The 23,146-nt window shown below is 41.6% G+C and overlaps 1 protein-coding gene across 1 annotated transcript in view; it reads left to right on the top strand.

Annotated features, from left to right (window-relative positions):
• The first annotated feature begins 7,620 nt into the window (after positions 1-7,620).
• The window catches only part of STXBP6 (syntaxin binding protein 6), a 359,755-nt gene continuing 344,229 nt past the window's right edge, over positions 7,621-23,146 (top strand). The window contains exon 1 of the mRNA XM_036735103.1: positions 7,621-7,914. The gene's annotated coding sequence lies outside the window, so the exon portion shown is untranslated. The remainder of the gene's footprint in view (positions 7,915-23,146) is intronic.

Raw genomic sequence — 23,146 nt, 5'->3', positions numbered from 1 at the left:
AGTTGTAAAAATAAGGAAAAGCTTAGAGGAACTAACCCCAGGGGCACATTCATAGTCAGTCCTAGTCTTCCTTATGGTAGCTCTCCCACCCACAAGATACCCAGCTGTCTGAAATAGTACTTTATTTCTTGTTGTTACTGTTTAGTTGTTTCAGTTGTATCTGGCTCTTCTTGACACCATTTGGAGTTTTCTTGGCAATGACGCCGTAGTGGTTTGCCATTTCCTGATCCAACTGATTTTATAGATGAGGAAACTGACGCCAAAAGGGTTAAGTGACTTGCTAGTAAGTGTCTGAGGCTGGATTTGAACTCAGGAAGATGAGTCTTCCTGATGCCTGGCATGGCACTCCACCCACTGTACCACCTACTTACCCTCTGGATACTTTTTACCCTGCCTGAAATGTCAAAAGGTACTTCTAAATGCTGATTGAAAAACATCTTATTTCAAAAATGCAGATACCTCTTGGGGGGGTTGAGGTGTTAACAGCATAATTTAGACCAAGCAGATTATATTGCCCCTAACAGCCAGATGAGACAATAGCACTGGGAGAATGAAGTTTTTGTTGTTGTTTGGGTTTTTTTTGGGGGGTGAAGGCAGGGATATTGTGGGGAGGATAAAGTCACTTTGGGGCATGGGACATTTGGGTAGGTGGAGGAATGGGTAGGGAAAATCTGAGTAAACTACTGTACAGAGTCTTAGAGTAGCATAAGGACAAAGAAGTGGGAGAGGGATTCATAAAACAAGGTGGGGCAATGCTAAAGCCAGTCTTTCACCTATTTTTGAAGTTTTGTCCAGAGCAGGGCCCCAAACTAGGACCAGGAATAGCACAGGTAGGTGTCCTACTAGGTTCAACACAAAAGCATTACAATACAATAAGGAACATTTTAAAAAATGTTACCTTTTATTACATATGTATTTTGAGTATCAGGAAATTCTACTGTCTACAGCACACAGACATTTCTTTTGTGATCTCAAATCATTTGTGTTTCAATGAAGGCTTGGTGGACAATTGTGTTTAGAGAGCACAAGATTTTAACAATGCCTTGGGTACAGGAATGCCTTCTGCTGATTATAGCTACCTCTGGTACCAGATAAAGGAGAGGGTGCACTCAATACTCTTCCTTCCTTTTTCATTGAATGACACACTATTCCCAGGATCCACATATAGGCTTAGTTCCACTGCTTTATTTGTGGACTATCCTAGAATCATCGCCACCCTTCACAACATTCTTTCTATGGGGAAGTAGTCCTGAGTCCTGAGCAGCCACCTTGAAGGAGCACTTTTAGAACACAATAACTACTTGTAATCTGCCCATCTTTCTTATTTAAAGGCAAGATACCAAATCCAAATGATCCTGAATGTAACTGACTACTTACTCTATTTTTTATTAAAGGTTTTTATTTTTTACACTGACTTTATTGGTATTGAGGACAGGATATGATAGATGATGCCATCACACAAATGTTGTTGATGAAAAGAGTCATGTGATTATGAACTGAGGACAATCCCCTGGATCTAGTTGAGCGTATCCACATCAGTCTCCTCCATTTATTATCTATATAGCTCTTCCCTTTATAGCCATCAAGTACCACAGAAAACTGAAATCGGTGCATTTTTTTAGATTGGCATAGACAGTGAGCAATCTGAGTACTAGAACAGCAATATATGAACCCAATGTTCTCTGACCATTTTATGCTTAGAAATTCAGAAATAGGCTTTTGTTCTGTGGCGCACAGTCCTCCACTCCATGATCTTTCCTTTTGTCATGAGGTAAATGAAATGAACCTGATTGTTCTTTTCTTGTCTAGAAACCTTACCTAAATTGCTGTTGTCAGCATTCAAACAAAATTAAATCTATTCTTTGTTACTTCCTAGAGTGGATTTGGCCCTCTAATCACTAACTTAATACTCATCCATTCATCTAATAAACATTTATTAAGCATCTACTATGTGCCAGGCACTTCTGGGGATATAGAAAGCAACAAAAGACAGTCTCTCATCTTGAGGAATCTGCGATTTCTTTAGTGACAAGAGGGCTGCTTGGTATAATGTAGGGATTCTGAATGCATTCTGAATCTCCAAAGAATTTAATATACTACTCATAATACTCTTTACAATTATTTACTACTTAAGGCACCATTAAATTTTTTTAGCATGAACCCCCTGGGCCACGGTAGCTACTCTCTTGGGGTTCATTAATTATCAAATGGGAACCACTGCATAATGGATAAAGAGGAGGGCCTCAAAATCAGGAACACCTGAGTTCAAATCTTATCTGTGACTTAGTCTTTCTAAGTTTCCACGTTGCAGAGCATCTAGGTATTGATCTGCATTGAGAAGAGCAAGTTCCCTATACCAGTGAATTTAGAGGTCTGGTTAAAATAAAGACAAAACTCCTGTTTCTATTTTGCCTCCTTTGTTGGGTTGCAGAAAGAGTCCTGGACTGGGAGTTAGGAGATCTGAACTCTAGTTCCCTATATGCCAGTTTCTGTTGTAGGGAATGGATCAGGGAAGTTCCTTGTTTTTCTTAATGAACCTATTTCATGAGCCTTTGTGGAGGACTTTTTTTTTTAATATATCTTCCTATGCAGGGTATGGACATGCCCCTTGGCTTCCCATGGAAGATGAATCTTGGCGACTGGGGATGAATTAGTTGTCTGACTGTTGTGAGATGGATTGTTATAGGAAGGGCCGTTTATCTGAGCTTATACACACACACACACACACACACACACATATATATATATATATATATATATATATATATTTTTTATACACACGCACACACACACATATATATATATGTATATATATGGGAGCTGTCAATTACAGACTTATTCTCCCCCATTCTTCCCCCCACTTTCGTTTGGAGACAGATCTGGGTGTAGCAGTGCACCCCTGGGGATGGGGAGGGCAGGTATTAATGACAGCAATAACTAGCACTTACACAGCGCTTTAAAGGTTTGCCAGTATTTTACAAATATCTCATTTTACCCTCACAACAACCCTAGGAGGTAGGTGCTTTTACTGTTTCCATTTTACAAAACAAAATAAAACTTATTCTTGATTATTAGCCCAAAAAGGCAAATAGACTAGGTCCTCTAATTACTGATTTAATTGAGGAGGCTGAAACAGACGGAATGTAAGTAACTTGCCCAGGGTCATAGAGCTAGTAAATGTTAGAAGTAGGATTCGAACTCACCATCCAGTGTTTCTAGATGCCTATTGAGAGAATATATGCAATTCCCATAAGGCTATACTCCAAAGGAGTCATCAGCAGCACCTAAAAACCCAATAGGAAAGTTCTTGAATTCCTGAACCCAGTCTTCTAGGGGCAAGGCATACATGTTCGCAACTTCATTACAGTTGTGGGGGGGGTGTTTTGGGGAGCTTTTTGGTGAACTGTCAAGAGTTTGTCAACCACAGCTTCCCGGGTAGTGTGTGTGTGTGAGGGGGGCGGTGAGGTGGCATTCCTGGGAAGCATGATCCTGGAATCTATTTTTCAGGAGAAAAAAGAGGGATTTGTGGGCATTTGTGGGGTACTCCTCAGCAACTCAAAGTTTGAGGATTCTGGAACCACATTTTCTAGAGAAAGAAAAGGCTTTCCTAGGCAGCTCCAACCTCCTGGAGACAGAAAAATAAAAATTTTCACATGGTGCCCCGTTGTAGGTTTCTGGAGTGATGTAGGTAGGTTTGGTGCTTCAGTTTCTGGAGTGCAATGAAATGAGACATTTGTAGACCATCTAACAACTAATAAAAGCAGATTCGCTTGGCCATGACATGGAGGAACAACTCTCTAGCAAGGATACAGAATTAATATTCAGTTGAATACAACTTCCCTGCTTCTGTGTTGGCCATGGTGGCCAAGACACTCCTTGAAGATTGGCTTTCGTACTTAGACCTCCAGGAAGCTATGTCCACAGCTTTTGCCTTAGTAGATTTACCAATGAAGTCTGAAGGAGAGTGTTAAATGTTTTTTGAGGAAGAATTAGCCTAACCTACAGATACTGTTCCCACCTGCACCCACTCCCCCATCCCCAAAGCTGAAGTGTCAGTAGGGGACTTGATATCACAATAGGTGATATCACCTCTGCTTTCAGGGGAGAGAGCTCCAACCACATTTTAGTTTCATAATGCTGGTTACTTATAGAGGTCTTTGGGGATAAAAGTGACTCCCTGAAATGTAAGGAAATTTCACTTGAAATCCCAAATTCTTTTCCTTTTTGAGAGGAATACAAACCACAGGGTCTGGAGCACTGGAAAACCCTAGGTCAAGTTGGAACTCAGCAGAGAAATAGAATTGTATTAGCTGCGTGGGAGCTATTTTTTTTTAGCACTTTCTGAGTTTTCTACATTTTCTGTGGGGTATAATAAAGGCTAACTTCTACTCTATATGCATCATTATGTTGAGTGCTAGTGTGGGATCTTGGAACCTGATTTCCTATACCAGACATGAGCAACATTCTAAGAGTTATATTGTGAAATTTCCCAGACGTACCTCTGGACATAGGCAATGACGATCCAAAGGGAGTGATTTGGGTGTAGGCTTCAAGGCTGGTCCATGTATGCCTAGAGCTTGGGGTCCTGGAACAAGGGTTACCTCACCCCTCTGAACCTATTTCTTTTCTTCTACTTCACTCCCTAGCTGTGTGGTCTTGGGTAAATCACATCATCTCTTTCAGCCTGCAAATGAGATAACATAATAAAGCACTTTGCAAATTGTAAAATGCTATATAAAGGTTAGCTATTATCATTTTGAGGAGCAAATGAGAGAACAAGCGCTACATACATGTGAGCCATTTTGCGCTACATATATGGAAACTAAACTGTTCGAGTGCTACGTATACTAAATATACTTTTGATCACCAACACTTGCTTCCATTCCCTCCCTTTTCAATATTACAATAGTTACGATCATTTAACAGTTCTAAGGGAGCAGCGTACAGGGGTTGTATAGATACAAAAACTGTCCTGTCTCTGACACTGACCAGCTGTATAACTACAGCCAATCCCTTTGTACACTCTAAAACTCAGTTTCTTTATCTGTAAAATGGCAATAGAAACATCTGCAGTACCTAACATAGGAAATGATGTATGGCAAGTATTTTTACAAAGTTAAAAGTACTATATAAATGTCAGTTAATATTTTGGAAAATTTCCTTTCTCCTTTGTAGCCTTCTGATGATTTCTAGAAATTGTCTAAAACCCTCTAAAGTTTAGAGGCCTTTGACTGAATCTAAACTTCACAGAACAAATCCCTTTAATAAAAGGATTTGTTTTGTAAAACCTGGACTCAATCAAAAGGCTGCACCCAAGGACCTAGATGGCCTTGTGGCCTTGAGGCTGCAGGTTCCTCACTCCCAAGTCTAAACTAGGCATTTCCAGGCTCAACAAGACTATGACACTAGCCACGTATCCTTGTGCAAATCGCTTACCTCTTTGGGCCTTAGTTTTCTTATGACTAGAGTGAGGTAGGACAGGGTATGATTAGATAGTTTCTAATTTTTTGATCTCTAAAATTGCTTCATTCATAGGACCTTTGGATCTGGGGTCAGAGGATTTGGGTGTGTTACATATTTCCTTGTTGTGTGACCTTAACCAAGTCATTTTACCACTTTAAGTCTCAACTTTTTCATCTGGAAAGTGGGGAATAAATAAATACTACTGTCATTTAGTCATATCCAACTCTTTGTGACTCCATTTGAGGTTTTCTTAGCAAAGATACTGGAGTGATTTGATATTTCCTTTTCCAGCTCATTTTACAGATGAGAAAACTCAGGCAAACAGGGTTAAGTGACTTACCTAGGGTTACACAGCTAGTGACTGAGGTTAAATTTGAACTCAATTCTTCCTGATTCAAGGCCAGGCAATCTATCCACTGTACTACCTACTGCCCAAATAATACTATTATGATATGACATATAGGAAAGAATACAGGACTTGGAATTAGGAATACCTAGGTTCAAATCCTGCCTATGACACTTATTGGCTATATGACCCTAAGTCAGTAAACATCTATGAGTCTCAGTTTTCTCATCTAGAAAATGAGGATAATATTACCCATACTACCTCCATTAATAGGTTGTTATGGAGCTTAAGAAAATTTATGTAAAATGCTTTACAAACTTTAAATTAGCATGTACATATAATAAACAGTATCTCACAAACTATTAAAGCTCCAAACCACACTAAGACTTTTGGGACACTACATTATTACTACCTACCTCACAGAATTGTGAGGAAGTGTTTTGTAAAGATTAAAATGCTATAGAAATATGAGTTATTGTTATTAACCCCCTCCATTTCATGTAAGGCACAGGGACATCTTCAGTAAATGAACAGCTATCACCACTTGCCTCGATGGCTTTGAAAAGTTCCTAGAGACAATGCTAAGGCATTAACAGCTGCAGTAAACTGAGTTGATTCCAGGTGGATGGGTGAATGAATGAATGAATGAATAAAGCAGTGATAGCAGAGGGTATAACAACACCTGAAATGAGGAGTAAATATTGTGCTAACTGGAGCTAAAAAACAACAGAGGAAGAAGAAAAGCAGGATAAGGTGATAATGGAAGATGTTTAAAAGTGCTAGAGAAAGGTATAGGGGTCATGTGGCTTACACAGTGGAAGGAGTTGTTGCTCCAAAGTTGACTTTCTCTTTCTTTCTTTCTTTTTCTTTCTTTCTTTCTCTTTCTCCTCCTCCTCTTCTTCTTCCTCTACTTCTCTCTCTCTCTCTCTCTCTCTCTCTCTCCCCGCCTCCTTTATATCGAATCATCTATTAAATGCGTCTGAAGAAGTTGCTATTTAAAGAATATCCTTGATGACGTGTCTTTCTAAAGGCGGCAGAATCACCCCTTTACTGATCACTCTTAGAATTTCATCTTTGTATATCGGATTTATGCACCACGTTAAAAAAAAATTGTGGTGTCCTTTAGAATTTTCAAGGCCCTTTCATCCTCCAAACAATCTCTAAAGCAAAACAAGTTCTGGTCATCACAAATTTTACGGAGGAAAAAATCTGGCCAAGGGGGTTGTTATTTGACCAAGGTCACGTAGTTTTTGATTCTTCAAAACTTTCTCCGCTACGTCACGCCACGTATTACAGGTGGGGCACACCTCAAGTTGTCTGGAAAACTGCTCTTCAGAGACACTGCGTGATTTCTTAAAACAGTATTATGTTAAGATGGTATGACAGGGAGAACGCCCCAGAATAAAGTCGGCCCCACGGGGATGCATTACTTTCCCTTTGTCTAGGGCTCCTTTACAAAGAAAAGTTCCCATCTTTCCACCTCTTTAGAACCTTAGTCTAGGTTTAAAAAAACATGCCAACACCTACAACAAACAAACAAAAACCCCTAGTCTTCCACGCCTGGTGAAACTTGCAAGATTCTCCGCTCCACCCACATTTACCGTTTTGGCTATTTACTCTTCCCAGGAGTCTACCAGGAACTGTCCCAGCCCGACCCGGTTCCGAACTCCAACCCTGCCCACGCCCAGATGCCTCCCACCTTTCCGCCTCCCTCCCGCCCCCAGGGGCTTCCCGGAGGACCAAGGACTCCCCTCAGCCCTTTGCCCCGGGCAAGGTAGCTGTAGTGAGCAGCCAAACTGGGCATGCTCAGAGTCCGCCAGCGGGGGCAGGTTTGCATTACAAGCGTTTGCACTCCGCGGCTGGCGGGCGGCTGCAGCTGGAGCCCCAGTGACTGGAGTTGGACTTGCCGGGAGTTTCCCCCCTCAGCCCTCCCAGCTGCGCGCGCGGGAGAAGGAACCGGAGCTGGGGAGCCAGCCCGGGCCCGATCGAGCCTTCCTCGCTGGAGCCTGGCACCCCGCGTGGGGTAAGCCCCACGGACAGAGGCGGCTAGAGCCGGGGCGCGTGCCGCGCACTGGTACCTCCGGGAGCACGAGCCGCGTGGCGAGGTAGGGGCTCGGGAATGGGGAGGAGAGGGGAAACGGAGGGACCGGCGAAGGGAGGGAAGGGTTGATGCAATTGCAACGCCAGCTTTTGGGGAGCTGCTTGCGGTGTTCAGATGCGGCTCCTGTGGGGAGGGGGCTGCAGCGGTGCCGAATGCCAACAAGATGCTCTTAAGTTTGTAGGCAGTGGGATAGAGGGCTTCCTAGCCAGGACATCTCGCTTAATGCAGATTGAGGGGGTACCTTTGCCCATCCCTTTTCTTCCCCCTATATTAAAATCCTGATGTGCATAGGATAGACAGCGGAGCAGTTTTTTTTTCCTGAGAAAGTTAAAGATGGATCCTTTCCCCTTCCCCATTTTTCCATCAGAGGAGAGGATCCCCCTCTTTTCCCAGAGAGAGGAGAGGGTGTTGCTTCTGAGGCCACGAAAAGTGGGAGAGCTGAATGGGTTAAGCTCTGCTGGAGCTCGAATTGAGCTTCCTAATTAATACCCAGAGACTGAAATTCGCAAATAACCCCAGATCTTCACTCCTGGCATCTTCCTGGAGGATCTCTCCTGCCAAACTGGAGGGGGGATGCTTCTCCCCTTGCCCTGGGGCATTTGCTTTTGGGTCTGTGGCCGGAGGCAACTGGCGTTTTGAGTTTGCGGTGGTGAGCGCCAACTCCGGGTTGGGCGCCTGCCAGAAACTAGCCTCCTATATGAGTGAGACTGAAAGAAGGGGAAACGTGGTTAGTTTGGGGTGGATGAGTGTTCCCTGCCGTTCTTGCCTGTAGCATTTTTTTTCCCCTCTCCCCCATGGCCTCTCTGTGGAAGCACATTCCAGAGAAGAAAGGACTAGAGGAGGGTTGGAGGGAAGGGCCGGGTTGAGAGTTAGGGATGACATACAGTTGCTCCAGTAGTTGAAACAAATGTGTATCTGTTCTTGGCTTTAGCTCTAGGTCATTGGGGGTGGAGAGGTTCCATAGCTAACTGACTCTCCCCTTTCTATTTTTGCCTTCCCCAGTGGGATTGATTAGGAATAAGTAGGATCACCCAGAGCAGAAGGCTCCCCAAATTTGAGTCCTGACTGTCTTGGGACACTGGAAAAGGCATTTTGTGAAATGCAGGTGTATGAAGAATGCTTAGGGTTTCTTGGTTGGAGTTTTTCCACTTGTTTTGAGTTTGGTGTGTGTGGGTGGGGTGTGTGTGGGGGGTGGGAGGCGGTTGTGCCCAAGAATCACTCTGTCATAATCGAGGCTCTGGAAGAGCTTGGGTTGAGATCAGCGAGCTGCTATTCGCCTTAGAGGCTGCCGGTGGGAATCATTCCAGAAATGATTATGCAGGCTAGAAATATGCCTTCTTTTTGGCTGAACACCTTAGCTTGTTGAGGTCTGTGTGCGAAGTTCTTAAAGGGACATACATGACTCTAAAATACTACACTTTAAAGGGCTGATCATCAGAACTGCTGCTGGTTTCTTGCTTTGTATTTTGGGGGGCATGGAGTGAAACCAGAGTGGCTAGGCAGGATTCCAGGCTCCACCACCGGGTCCTTTCAGAACTCTGCAGTGCTAATTTGTACTTTTTGCCTAAGTTCAGAAATTGAGGCTTTTCCTGAAAACAGATTAACCTCCAACTATAAGTATTATCTGGCCATGGGTAACTCCAAGCTTTTGAATTTCCCCAGTGTTCCTTTTAGTTTCATGCGCTATTTTCCAATGGTGCTACAGTGATGACTATTTGGTAAAAATTGGCAACGGGTGCACCTACTCCATTCCTAAGACTTGAAGAGGTTCATTTGCTCTGGCCTTTTCCCCCCTTTAAAAAAATGTAGCTTCTCATCCTTTATGTTCTCTTCCTTTGATAGATTTCCATTATAAGATAAACCAGTGTTATTTTTTTTCCTCCTGGTTAGAAGACAGTCCAAGTTTGGTGCTGGCATCTTTACCCTTGTCTGAGGAGGACAGATCTGAGGCAGTCATAAAGGAGGAATCATTGAGGCAGGGTATAAGTGAAGCTAACAGTACCATTTGAGGAACCACCATACTTCATCTTCCTAGCCAGCCCCAGGCCTAAACTGGGGCCCTGGGAAGAAAAGGTAATAATCGATGTCCCTTTCTGTTCGGTCTCTGTGACCAGGAACAATTTATGCTTTTTGCTGATTAAAAGAGAGGTTGAATTTGTATTTGAGGCCTGATTTCTAAGTGAAACTACTGGTAACACTTTCATCTTTAAAGATTATTAATGAGTGCTGGCTGTTAGCAGAGAACTGTGATAATAGAAGGTAACATCCAGGAGGGCAAGAACTGACTTTTTTTTTGGTGGTTTTATGTCCAGTCTCTAGCAAGGTGACTTTCAAGTAAAAGGCACTTAGTAAATGCTTGTTGAATTAATTGACAGGCATGGTAATACAAAGTACTGCATTGTTTGGGGAGACAGAGATGTAAGGAATGGATTTTCCCCCAGATCTCAGAAAGAGTGCTGAATTCATAGATAGAAGACCCGGATTGAGTTAGGACTTCCACTTGCTGCCTGTGTGACCTTGGGCAAGTCATTTGACATCTACGGGTTAGTTTTCTCATCTGTAATCCAAGGGTGGGGGAGGGGGAAATCAGCAACATGATTCTAACCCTAGACCTGATTCCATGATCTTAAATACAAATTTCTGCTTACTTCAAAGACTCCTAGTTGGCCTTCGTGCTTCCATTCCATCTCTTTTCCAAAACGTCCTATGACAGCTGCCCAAATTGAGATTCCTAAAATATAGCTTCGAGCATGCTACATCTTTAAACAAAAACTCTCAGTGGCTTCCTGTTGTTCCTAGGATAGACTACACAATTCTCAGCCTGGAGTTTAAAGCCCTTGACAGCCTAGCTCCCATTTACCCTTCCAGTCTTTTCACTACTCCTTTTAACCAGTTGTACTCTCAGTTTCATGCAGACTGGCATATTGGTGCCCCCATGTCTGGAGTGAACTCCTTCCAGATCTCCATTGTTTAGAATCTCTGGACTTCTCCAAAGCTCAGCTTAGGCACTTTTCCTCATACCCCTAACTATTACCTGTCTTGAAAATACATTGTATAACTCTGTATGTACTGTAGCTCCTCTCCATAGTAGGACATAAACTCTTGGAGGGCAGGACTCTTTCTTTTCTTATCTCCTGTGCTATCACAGTGCTTTGTATTTAGTAGTTCCTTGGTAAATGTTGGCCATGTTGAATTGAATATTGGGACCGCCCCCTTTACCCTCTAAGGTTGGTTCAAGAATTCACTGTGATAGAGCAAACCACTCAGGAGGTTGGTCAAATAATTCTTTCCTTTGGTGTGTAGCCATCCTGATTATGACAGTCTGTTTTATACTAGTTTACACTATGTGGCTACTCTCAAATTGTATTAGTTCCCTAGCAGGAATTGGAAATCTTTTTTTCCCCTCCAAATGGGAGATGCTTGGCCTCATGATGGCCTTGAACTCCTAGGCCTTTCTAGCAAGGTCTCTTCACTATGCTTTACTCCATAAAATTTCTTCTCTGTTTCTAGACTCTGCTCCGGAATCTTCTGTGTCTGGGCAAAAGCATCTTACCGGTTTAAAAGAACAAGAACACTTCAGAGCAGGTTTCACAAGAATTTAAGGTGCCACTTTCTCTGAATAGGAAGCTTGCCCTGTGCTCTTGGAAGACTTAAGTAGATCTTCCTAATAGATGACTTGAAGGAAACCCTTAGGGTGACACACTTGACTTTTGTGAGCCTCTGTTTCTTCATCTGTAAGGGGAGAGGGCTGGGCTGAATGACCTAGCGAAGTTCTCTTTACAGCTCTAAATCCTGTGTTCTTATATATCAGTTTGAATCTAAGTAGGTCTTCTTTCTATAAGCTAGTGGTGCCTTGGTAATAATGTAAGGATCTAATCTCTCCCAGCTGTCTATCAGGGAATAAGAAGGTAGAGCTTTGGGGAGATCTGTTAACGGTCTATCAGCTTTGTAGATTTCCAAGGCTATTTGACTAATGACCCATATAACTTAGATGCTAAGTATTTGTAGTTTAGCCCAACCTTAAACTACCCCCTAAATTCCCATTCCTGCTGAATTGCTGAAGAAAGAGAATAGAGTAGGGGTTCTTAACCTTTGTTGTTGTTGTGGAGCCCTTTGACAGTCTGGTGAAGCTCATGGCCTCTTTCTTAGAATAATGTCAGCAATCAGCAAGCATTTATTAACTTCCTACTATGTGCTAGGGATTGTGTTAAGCATTGTTTTTAAATACATAATACAAAATACATAAGATTACAAAGGAAACCAGTTATATTGAAAGAAAGAAGTACTTTGTTTCTCTTCCAAATTCAAGGAATCCTCTGAAATCTATTCATGGGCCCCGGATTAAGAACCTCTGGAATGGAGTAAGGTAAACAGTATATGCCATTTCAGGTATAGGGTCAGATTTGATGTAGCCCAAAGTTCTTTTGGGTGTGAACTTATCTGGCTTTAGATAAGCCTTGTGGGTCTACTTGAGTTAGCAATGCCAGGAGAGAGCCAAAGGCACTTGGTAGTGGTGGTGGTAGGGTAGGCTTTTGAGGTTATAGAGGTCCCAAAGCAAACTATACTTTGCTTTACCCAGCGCATATCATCAATTTCTTACCCTTTCTTTAGAGAGCCATGATGATTCAGTCGATTATTTCACACTTTTCCCTTTCTTTCCTTCCTTCATTCTTTCTTTCTTTTCTTCTTTCTTTCTTTTCTTCTTTCTTTCTTTCTTTCCTTCCTTCATTCTTTCTTTCTTTTCTTCTTTCTTTCTTTTCTTCTTTCTTTCTTTCTTTCTTTCTTTCTTTCTTTCTTTCTTTCTTTCTTTCTTTTCTTCTTTCTTTCTTTCTTTTCTTCTTTCTTTCTTTCTTTCTTTCTTTCTTTCTTTCTTTCTTTCTTCCTATCTCTGTTTACATATGCACACGTATACATATACTATAGCCACCTGGAGTATATTACAAACAGAATGAGTGAGGTTGGGGAATGTCTGAACAGCCATGATGACCGGCCTTTTTAATTCTGGGAGCTGAACAGGACAGTGATTTTCATTTGACCTTACCATTTAAATGGCTTGAATTATTTTTTGTCTTGTGGAGGTTCCTTAAGGTTTTAGCATTTTCCCCAATTTCTCTATTGTCTGAAAGGAAGACAGAACTGAGGCTAGGGACAGACAAGGTAGGCAGCTGTCCAGTGCATAGCACGTAGAGAAGTAACAATAATATGATGATAATATTAAGAGCTAGCATTTATGTGGCATCTACTATGTGTTGGTCATTATGCTAAGTGCTTTACAGATATCTCATTCAAGCCTCACAATAAACTTGCCACATAGGTGCTGTTATTATCCATGTTTTATAATTGAGGAAACTAAGGCAGACAGATTAAGTAACTTGTCCACAGTAACACAGCTAGTGAGTATCTGAGGCTAGATTTGAACCTGAGGTCTTCCTGACTCTAGGTTCAGCTCTCTAACCATTGCTCTGCATAGCTGCCTCATAAGGGCAATGAGGGATACTTTTTAGTGTTAATTTTTATAGAAGTATTTTTTTTTTTGCTTTTTTTTTGGCAGGGCAATTGGGGTTAAGTGACTTGCCCAAGGTCACACAGCTAGTACATGTGTCAAGTGTCTGAGGCCGGATTTGAACTCAGGTCCTCCTGACTCCAGGGCCAGTCCTCTACTGACTGCGCCACCTAGCTGCCCCAGAAGTATTATTTTTAATATCAGAGAATTTGGCTCTCTGTGGCATGCAGGTACTTCATTTTGTAATAATTCAAGTCCCATGTGTTATAGCGAATATTCTGAGCTGTCACTGGAGGCTGAGGAGGTAGTGTAATTTTTAAACCTTCCCTAGGTGCATAGATACCCTGACCCAGATCTGCTAAAAGGCCAACTATGTTTCCCTTCTGGGAATAAAAAGCAGTACTACATTGGTCTGAGTTTTTGCCACACCAAAAATGAGAATTCTTTGGAAGAGATAAATAGATAAACAAACATATGTACGTAAGGGAGTCAGGTTGTAGGTAGGTGTGTGTATACACACATATACATACATGTTCATATATGTATGTGTGTATGCATATATACATATCCATATATTCAGAACCAAAATGGCAAGTACTGTTTACCCTATTTCAGGATAGAGTTCAGCAAGACCATGAACTTGGATGGGAAACAAATTGCATCATTATTTTAATAGGGTTGGTTTCCTTTGTAATTCTATGTACTTTATTTTATGCATTTAAAAATATTCAGAGGAGTCGATAGGCTTCACCTATTTGTATACTAATATGTGTATAATATATGTGTCAATACATATGTGTATATATACTAAAAAGTGTTTTGATGGCCCCCTGATTTCTCTAGTGTAAGAAATTCCTTCTCCAGATGCAGACAAGTGACTGCACTGCAGTTTATTTTTTAGGAGGTCTAGGTCACATAACCAGTTATTGAGTGGGTTCAGAGGTAGGCCTTGAACTTGGGGCTTTCTGATTCTGAGGCTAGCCCTGTCTGCTATGCAATGTTACTCATTTCAAATAAAAAACATTTAAAATACAATAGAAACCTATTTCTTGTGGAAGGACTGGGGTTGGTTTTTTTCTTTGCACATTCCTTTTCTTTCAATAAAGAGGTTTTATGCCATTTAATAATCATTGCTGCCCTTTGTCCTAATGTCTTTTGTTGTTATTTTCTTCTGGACCTCCTTAACATGCGTTCTCTTCATTGCTCTCCATTTATAGTAACAGTTGTTCTGGGTGACACTTTAGATGACACTTCCAAGTTTTTCAAAGTGCAAACATATGTTACCTTACTGGACCCTCAGAACCATTCTGAGAGTATGGCGCGTTATGGCTCCCATTTTATAGGTGAAGAATCGAAGCTCTAGAAGAATTAAGCGATTCCCCTTAGCAGGTAAGGACTTGAAGTGGGATTACAGCCCAGGTATTTCTGCTTCCAAGTGAGGTCCTAGATTCCTTCAAAAGACAGTTTAGGCACATCTCCTAGTGTTCCCCTGTTCTCCCTCTCTTTTTTCCCCACCAGTTATGAGGTTCTCTGCCACTGAAACTTACCTTATGTTTTTACTTCTCTCTGTACATATTTTCTCTCCTTCATTCTCCTGTCTCTCAGCAAATTCTTTGAGGCAAGAATAATTTTCTTTTTCTTCTTTGAATCTCTGCACCTATCCCTGTGCATTATCTATACAGGCATATCTTGGAGATATTGTGGGTTCAGTCCCATACCACCACAAAAAAAGATATAGCAATAAAGCAAGTCACACGAATTTTTTGGTTCTCCAATGCATATAAAAGTTATGTTTACACTGTACCATAGTCAATGTTGTTTTCAATAATGTTGTCTTAAAAAATAATGTACATATCATAATTAAAAAATACTCTGTTGCTTAAAAATGCTAGCCATCATCTGAGCCTTAAGCAAATTGTAATTTCTTTTTCTGGTGGAGGGTTTTGCCTTGATGTTGATGGCTGCTGACTGATCAGTGTGGTAGTTGCTGAAGGTTGGAGTGGCTGTGGCAATGTCTTGTTTTGTTTTTTCCTCTTTTTTTTGAGGAGGGAAGGCAGGGCAATTGGGGTTAAGTGACTTGCCCAAAGTCACACAGCTAATAAGTGTGTCAAGTGTCTGAGGTCGAATTTGAACTCAGGTCCTACTGACTCCAGGGCCAGTGCTCTACTCACTATGCCACTTAGCTGCCCTCCAAAATATGGACTTTCAATAAAATAGAAGACTTTTAAGCTTTCTCAATGAAAAGACCAGAGCTGAATAGAAAATTTGACTTTCAAATACAAGAATCAAAAGAAGCATGAAAAGGTAAACAAGAAAGAGAATTCATACGGGACTTACTAAAGTTGCACTGTTATGTTTACATTCCTACATGGAAAGATGATGTGTGTAATTCAGGAGACCTTTCTCAGTGTTAGGGGAGTTGAAGGGAATATAGACAGAGGGCACAGAATGAGTTGAATATGAAGGGATGATATCTAAAACAATGAAATAAATTTAAGGGGTGAGAGAGGGAGAAAGGGAGAGATAGAATGGGGTAAATTATCTCACATGAAAGTGGCAAGAAAAAGCAGTTCTATTGGAAGGGAAGTGGGGGCAGGTGAGGGGGAATGAGCCCATCTTACTCCCATCAGATTCAACTTGAGGAGGGAATAACATGTATACTCAATTGGGTATCTTACTCCACAGTAAGGGGAGTATCTTACTCTCCTTACTTTCGTAAGGGGAAGGTGATAAAAAAGGGGGGATCATAGAAGGTAGGGCAGATGGGGGAGGAGGTAATCAAAAGCAAACACATTTGAAAAGGGACAGGGTCAAGGGAGAAAACTGAATAAAGGGAGACAGGATAGGATGGAAGGAAATATAGTTAGCCTTTCACAACATGAGCATTGTGGAAGTGTTTTGCATAATGATACATGTGTGATCTATGTTGAATTGCTTGCCTTCCTAGGGAGTGTGGGTGGGAAGGGAAGAGGGGAGAGAATTTGGAACTCAAAGTTTTAAAAACAGATGCTTAAAAAAATTAAAAAAAATTTTTTCATGCACCTGGGAAACAAGATATATAGGGAATGGGGCATAGAAATCTATCCTTCCCTACAAGAAAGTTAGGGGAAAGGAGATGGGGGAAATGGGGTGAAAGAGGGGAGGGCTGACTGTGAAGCGAGGCAATCAGAATATATGCCATCTTGGAATGGGGGAGGAGGGTAGAAATGTGGACAAAGTTAACTCAAAATCTTGTGGAAATCAATGTTGAAAACTAAAATATTAAATAAAATATATACATTATTAAAAAATAATACTGAAGGGGCAGCTAGGTGGCACAGTGAGTAGAGCACCAGCCCTGGAGTCAGGAGAACCTGAGTTCAAATCCTAGTGGACATCTGACACACTTACTAGCTGTGTGACCTTGGGCAAGTCACTTAACCCTAATTGCCCTGCCTTCCCACCTCCAAAAAAAAAATCATGGCTTCTCAAAAAAAAAATAATACTGAAAAAGTTTGGAATATTGCAAGAATTACCAAGATGTGACCCAAAGACCTGATATGAACATATGCTGTTGGAAAAATGGGTCCAGTAGACTTCCTCAACACAAGGTTGTCACAAACCTTCAATTTGTAAGAAAAGTGCAATATCTGAAGTGCAGTAAAATGAAATGCAATAAAACAAGGTATGCCTGTACTAGGTGATCAGTAAACGTTTGAGTCGAATTGAATAGACCATCCAGTGTGGGTAGATGGAAGGCCCCTGATAAATTCTGAGTCCTGGCTCTCTCTGCCCTTTACTAAGGTACGTGATCACTGACAAGTCATATAGCCTCTTAATCCCAGTTTCCTCCCATTTTAAATGGAGATATCTCACAGGGTTGCTTTGAGGAAAGTACTTTATAAATCATGATGCAAACTTCATAGTAGTAATTCCTTTTCTATCCAACCTCAACCATGATCTTATTGCTTCCTGGCAACCCTTTTATTCATCTCTTTTTGATAGACCCATTCCAAATCATCGCTCTTCTCACACGTCCAGCTCCAATCCAATTCTCTTTGTTTCAACAGGTGATCTTTGCTGCCTACTTGACAAATAGATTGACTCCTATGAGGTCCTCTGACACTCCTCCTCCATATCTTCTCCTTTTAGGATTATAGACCATAAAGCTGGGACGTTAGAGGTCATCCAGTCCACACTCTCCTCCTTTCACAGATGAAGAAACAGGTTCAGAGAGATTAAATTATGTATCTCAGGTCAGATAGGTTGTAATAAGTTGCAGAGCTGGGATTTGAATTCAGGTCCTTTGACTCTAAATCTAGCATACTTTCTGCTGTGCCTAGCAGCCCCTCCATGCCCTATGCAGCTTTGATAATCAGGGCCTCTTAGGTGGCACAGTGGATGGAGTGCCTGGCCTAAAGTCAGGCAGACTCATTTTCCTGAGTTCAAATCTGGCCTCAGACACTTACTATCTGTGTGACCCTGGGGAAGTCACTTAGCTTTGCCTTAGTTCTTCATGTATAAGATGAGCTGAGAAGGAAGTGGTAAACCTCTCCATTATCCCTGCCAAGAAAACCCAAAATGGGATCATGGAGAGTGGAATGAACAACAGCAAGAACAACCTGGCTTGGGACATCAGAAGTGGGAATCAGTGAGAGTTTCCTGTTTGAGTTTTTGCTCCTGATAAAATGCCTGTCTTTTATCTGTATCTGGGAGTAGCTCCGTTGTCTCGGACAGAACTAGATATGCCTATACTAACAACGAGCGACAAACTGGCAATGTGAGCTGGCTGTCGGGTCTGGGGAGTGCTGCTCATTGGATCCTCTTCTTCTGCACTGACCTGGAGATCATCTCATCTCAGGCCTGCACTTTTCAGGGGTGGATGACTCCTGACCCTGACCGCATTCTGCCCCTCCAGGTATCTGGTTGTCTCTGCTTTTACAGTGTTCTTGCCTCTGTTATGATAGTGATGTAGATGTACTCTTTTCCCTTGCCCCTCAACTCACAGGTGTCTCAGTTTAAGATCTTTCTGTTATGGGAGGGCCATATTAAAGGCATGTATGCTTTTGGTATCCTTACCCAGTTTGCACCTTCTGTAGAAGTCTTTTAACGTCCTCAAAAGCAGCTGCAGTGGGCTGGTACACCGATTAACTAGCTGATTTATAGTGCACTGGTATACCATTAACTAGTTGATTTATTGGCCTCTCACTTCATCCAAGTGGGTATTCAAGGCCTTCCTTGTTCTGACTTTAGCCTGCCGCTTTCAAGTTCATCACATCCTCTGTCCCAGCCAGACTGGACAGCTTGTTTTTCCACCAAATTGTCCCACCCTTTCTTCCCTCTCTGATTTTGTGCATGTTATCTCCCATGCCTGGAATGCTGTCCTTCAATACCTGTTGAAATCCCTTTCTTCCTTCAGGGCCCAGCTTGGTTCACACCTCCTGTATGATAGCTTCGCTAAACCCCTGTATGAGATCTTTCCCTTTTTGAATTCTCTCATGTCACTCCATTTGAAATTCATAGTACTCTAATTTTAGTTCTTGAAGGGAATTTCAGGATTCATTACAATCTCCTCACTGAGCAGGTAAAAAGCTGACCTGCCCCAGGGTCGTGCAGGTGCTAAGCAGCAGATCTGGAAGCCAGGTTTTCTGATTCCAAGTCTATTGTTTTTTCATAGATGATATTGCACTGATATTGTGCTTCACGGGTGATAGAGTGTATTGCGTTGACTGCATCAAGTCCCGACATACTACTGTAGGGCATGATGATTTATTGTTGTTTAGCCTTCATTCTCAAAGAGGACCATGTGCAGTAGCAATTAGATTTGAAGATCTTTCCCACCCGTTAATAGGCCATGTGACCTGCTTATGTCACAGGAAGCCTAAGTTACATGGTGGGAGGAGCTTCCTGACAGGAAAAGGAAGTTAAAGTCACAGAAAATACTGAGAGAGTGAGAGAGAGAGAGAGAAAGATGTTATGCTGCTAATGGCTGCCATTGTGACTGTTAGAACTGAACAGGCTGACTTAGCTGTATTGTGAGTTTGTTTTGGGGAAGACCCCAGCAGGGGGTCAGGGAGATTTTGGGATGGCCAGGCTCCAGGCTGTGACATGGTGTTTTAAGTTCCTTGCTGTTATGATGAAGTGGGCTGACTGGCTGTGGGAGCTGAACATTTGGTTATGGAATATGATCCTCTGGTGTCTGAGTAAATGTTATATTTCTTTTACCTTCTATGTGGACAGTCTCTCATACTTTGTGGTACAGAACTACATAGGCATATTCATTGATGTTGTGTTTATTGCCTTACTGTTTCACCATGGCATCAGGAAGATGACACTACAACTTGCAAGTCAATTGGATTTAAGTGAGAGAGGGTTGTGCAAAGTCACCAGCCTCACTTTCTCCTCCTGAACCATCTGGGTCCAGTAGCAAGATATAGATCAGGACAACTGGAGATGGCCCCACCATGGTGATTCAAGAGTGCCCTGAATAGTCATCTTCTCTCACTGACACTCAAAAGGTGTACTTACTTAATTCTACTTACTTATTAATAATATAGTAGAGATTGATCTCTACTCTGATATACTTGACAAGCAGTCAGTCATCCAGCCTCTGTCTGAAAACCTCCATTGAAGGGGAACTCACTGCTTCCCTAGGCAGCCCAGTCTATTTTTGGACAGCTCTCATCATGAGGAAGTTTTACCTGACCTCAAGCGCAACTTCCAAGCTCCTGATAATCTGTCTATATGTTGTATTATCCAATAGAACAAGCCTTCATTTTTGACTTTGTTTCTTCAGCACCTAGCACAGTGCCTTGCAGCTTAGTATTGGTGCTTCCTAAGTGTTTGCTGAATTGGATTTAGGACTAGCCTACCTAGATTCAGTCGTCATCGCCTTGCAATATTCAGTCATCATCATTTTTCCCCTACTCAGCAATTCTAGATGTGCTGGAATCGACATTGTTGCAGGGAATACCTACAACGAGGAAATCACAGTGCTCAGATTATTCAAGTGTATCTGTCCTATCTCCCTTGTGACAGACCATACATTATTATTCTCACCCACTTGTATGGCTAGCTGACCATGATAAAGGTGAGTCTAATGACATACTACATCTTTTATCTCAATGCATTTGCCTAGCGTGCTCTTCTACAATAGGCACTCAAAATATTTGTTGAGTTAGTCCCTTTACTTCATGTTTTTTTAGGGTTACTATGGGGAAAAAAGAAATAACAACGTAGCCAGCAAATGGACTGGCCTTTTAGGAAACTGGTTGGTCAGCTCTCTGGTTCCTGAACTGTTATGTCAAACGGAACAAGCCGTGCTGTTTTATCTTGTTTCCAGTGGCACATTGAGGCTTTCATATAAATCATGCTGAACACTAGAGCAACCCCTTCAGTAGCTGTGTCCAGAAAAATTCAAGTGCTCATTTTACTGTTTCAAAAGATAAAGCTGCAAGGCTCATATTACTTCTTTTCCTGATAGTAATCAGCACTTGGGAGAGGAAAACCTGCTTGTCAGCCTCCTCTGAGCTGCAGGTAATTATGAAAACTTAGTTGATTTATTGGGTTCACACTTTATACAAGTGGGTAAATGCTTCCATTTTCAAATTCTTTCCTCTCACTGTATGACTTGGGTGTTGCCCCTCTTTTCTGCTGACATTATCTTTTCCTGCAGTGACAAAAGCACCTTATTTTTTTAATCGGTGCTATTCTTTTTGTTCAGGACGTAACTTCTTTTATTTATGCATTTATTACGTTTGCTCCCCTGGATAAGTTTAGTGTCAGGCAGTCATCCTGATGCTCCTTGACTTCATGAAGGCCATCATAGCTGTTTCATTATTGGGTCACTGAGGTTCACAGTCCATTCCTGGAATATCACTTCCTGTTTATGGGAGAGTGAAGTTTTTAAGCTTTCCCCGACCCCCTAGCTCTGATCACAGCTTGCTCTAATTATCACTTAGACTCAGAAGGATTGAATTCCCAATAGGGGAAATGACACTGACATTGAATTAGACCCAGTTCAACAATCCAGACTGAATTAACACCATTGGTTGTTTTTTCCTCTCTTGTAACATGAGTTTCCAGGAGTCAGGGGCTTTTGAGTGTATAGGACTCTCCCTTCCCTCTCTCTCTCTCTCTCTCTCTCTCTCTCTCTCTCTCTCTCTCTCTCTCTCTCTCTCTCTTTCTTTCTCTCTCTCTCTTTCTCTCTCTTTCTTCTGGCCAGTGTTGTCTGGGCCCACAGTAGTGCAAATGCGGCTTAGTCTAGGAGATTGGTAATGACCATGTAGCTGTCAGAAAAGAACATGGCCATGGTAAGAGACTGATTTTTGAAGGAATCAGTCCCTCATTCCCTAATACTTTATTCTACTCCCTTGATAGTATTTCCTTTTCTCCCTCTCTGATGACTACTGTTGTCCTCGACTTCCATTCATCCCATCTTGGACTGAAAATCCTGCCTTCATTTCAGGACTCCTGGATTTCTTTGAAATCCAAAGAACCTACTGAGTTTTTTGGCCTGACTCCTAAAGGACACTCTATTTGCTGACTTCTATTCCTCCCCTAACCTTTGTTCACTCTCCCTGGGGTAGCATCTGGTTCTATCAGTTTCATGGTCAGGAACAAGACCTTGTTTATCATGGGTGAGTTTTTGCTTTATTTTGCCTGGAACCAAGCCTCTACCTTACTAACTGACTTCTGGGCCACCAGCTGCAAACCATGCTTCTTTATGTATTCCAACCTCTCCCTTTTTCCTCCCTGGCAGGGACTGTCTTGCTTGCATTTATTTTTATCCCTACAGTTTAGTACAGTGCCTGGCACCTAGTGCTTCATAAATAACTCTATCTAATTTTCACACTGATAAACAAATTACTTTGTTAATATAGTCAGGATCAAATAATAACTTTAGGGAACCTAGAAAGACCTTTCCAGGTCTAAATTGTATAAATTCATGATAAATGATTATTTCCCTAGTGTAGAACCCAGCCACCCTACCTGTGTCACTGTGGATAAGTGGTTTAATAACTTTTCAGTCAGTGAGCATTTATTATTAAGTGCACACTATGTTTAAGGCAGTGTGCTAAATGCTGGAGATGCAAAGAAAGGCAAAAACAGGGATCTTGCTCTTATGGAACTTACATTCTAACGGAAGAGACAACATGAAAATGACATTGTACTGGCAAAACATATACAGAATAGATAGGAAATTTGGGGGAAAACACCAGCAATGATGGGGTCTTGGAAAGGCCTCCTTCATCTTGAAGGATGCCAGTGGGAGGTCAGTAGATGGAAGTGAGGCAAGAGAATTCCAAGTATGGAGGACTGCCATTGAAAAGATAAAGTTGGGAGATAACATTTGTGAACTCAAAAAGGCAGGTAGTTGTGGCTGGGTTATAATGTCTGTGGAGCAGAGACTAAAAAATAAGGAAGGGACAAGATTTTGAAGGGCTTTTAATGCCAAATGGAGCATTTTAGCTTTGATTTTGGACATATTAGGTATTTCATTTATAAAATGAAGGAATTAGACTATTATACCTAAGGTCTCAATCTATGATACTGTGATCTCATAAGAAGTGAGACTAAAGGTAAAAGAGGTTTACTTTCTAGCTTGGCTTATATTCCTTTTAAACATTTTAGTGAAAAGCTTATAGCATTTTTGTATTAATATTTTGTCTTTCTTCTAAGGATGAGGGAGATTAGTTAAATGTATATATTTTGTTTGCCTTTCAAAACAGGCATGCTTCATCAGCCTCTGCTC

This window comes from Trichosurus vulpecula, chromosome 8 (genome assembly GCF_011100635.1).
Source record: "Trichosurus vulpecula isolate mTriVul1 chromosome 8, mTriVul1.pri, whole genome shotgun sequence".
In the NCBI taxonomy this organism is placed as follows: domain Eukaryota; kingdom Metazoa; phylum Chordata; class Mammalia; order Diprotodontia; family Phalangeridae; genus Trichosurus; species Trichosurus vulpecula.
This window is presented reverse-complemented; position numbering and strand designations above follow the sequence as displayed.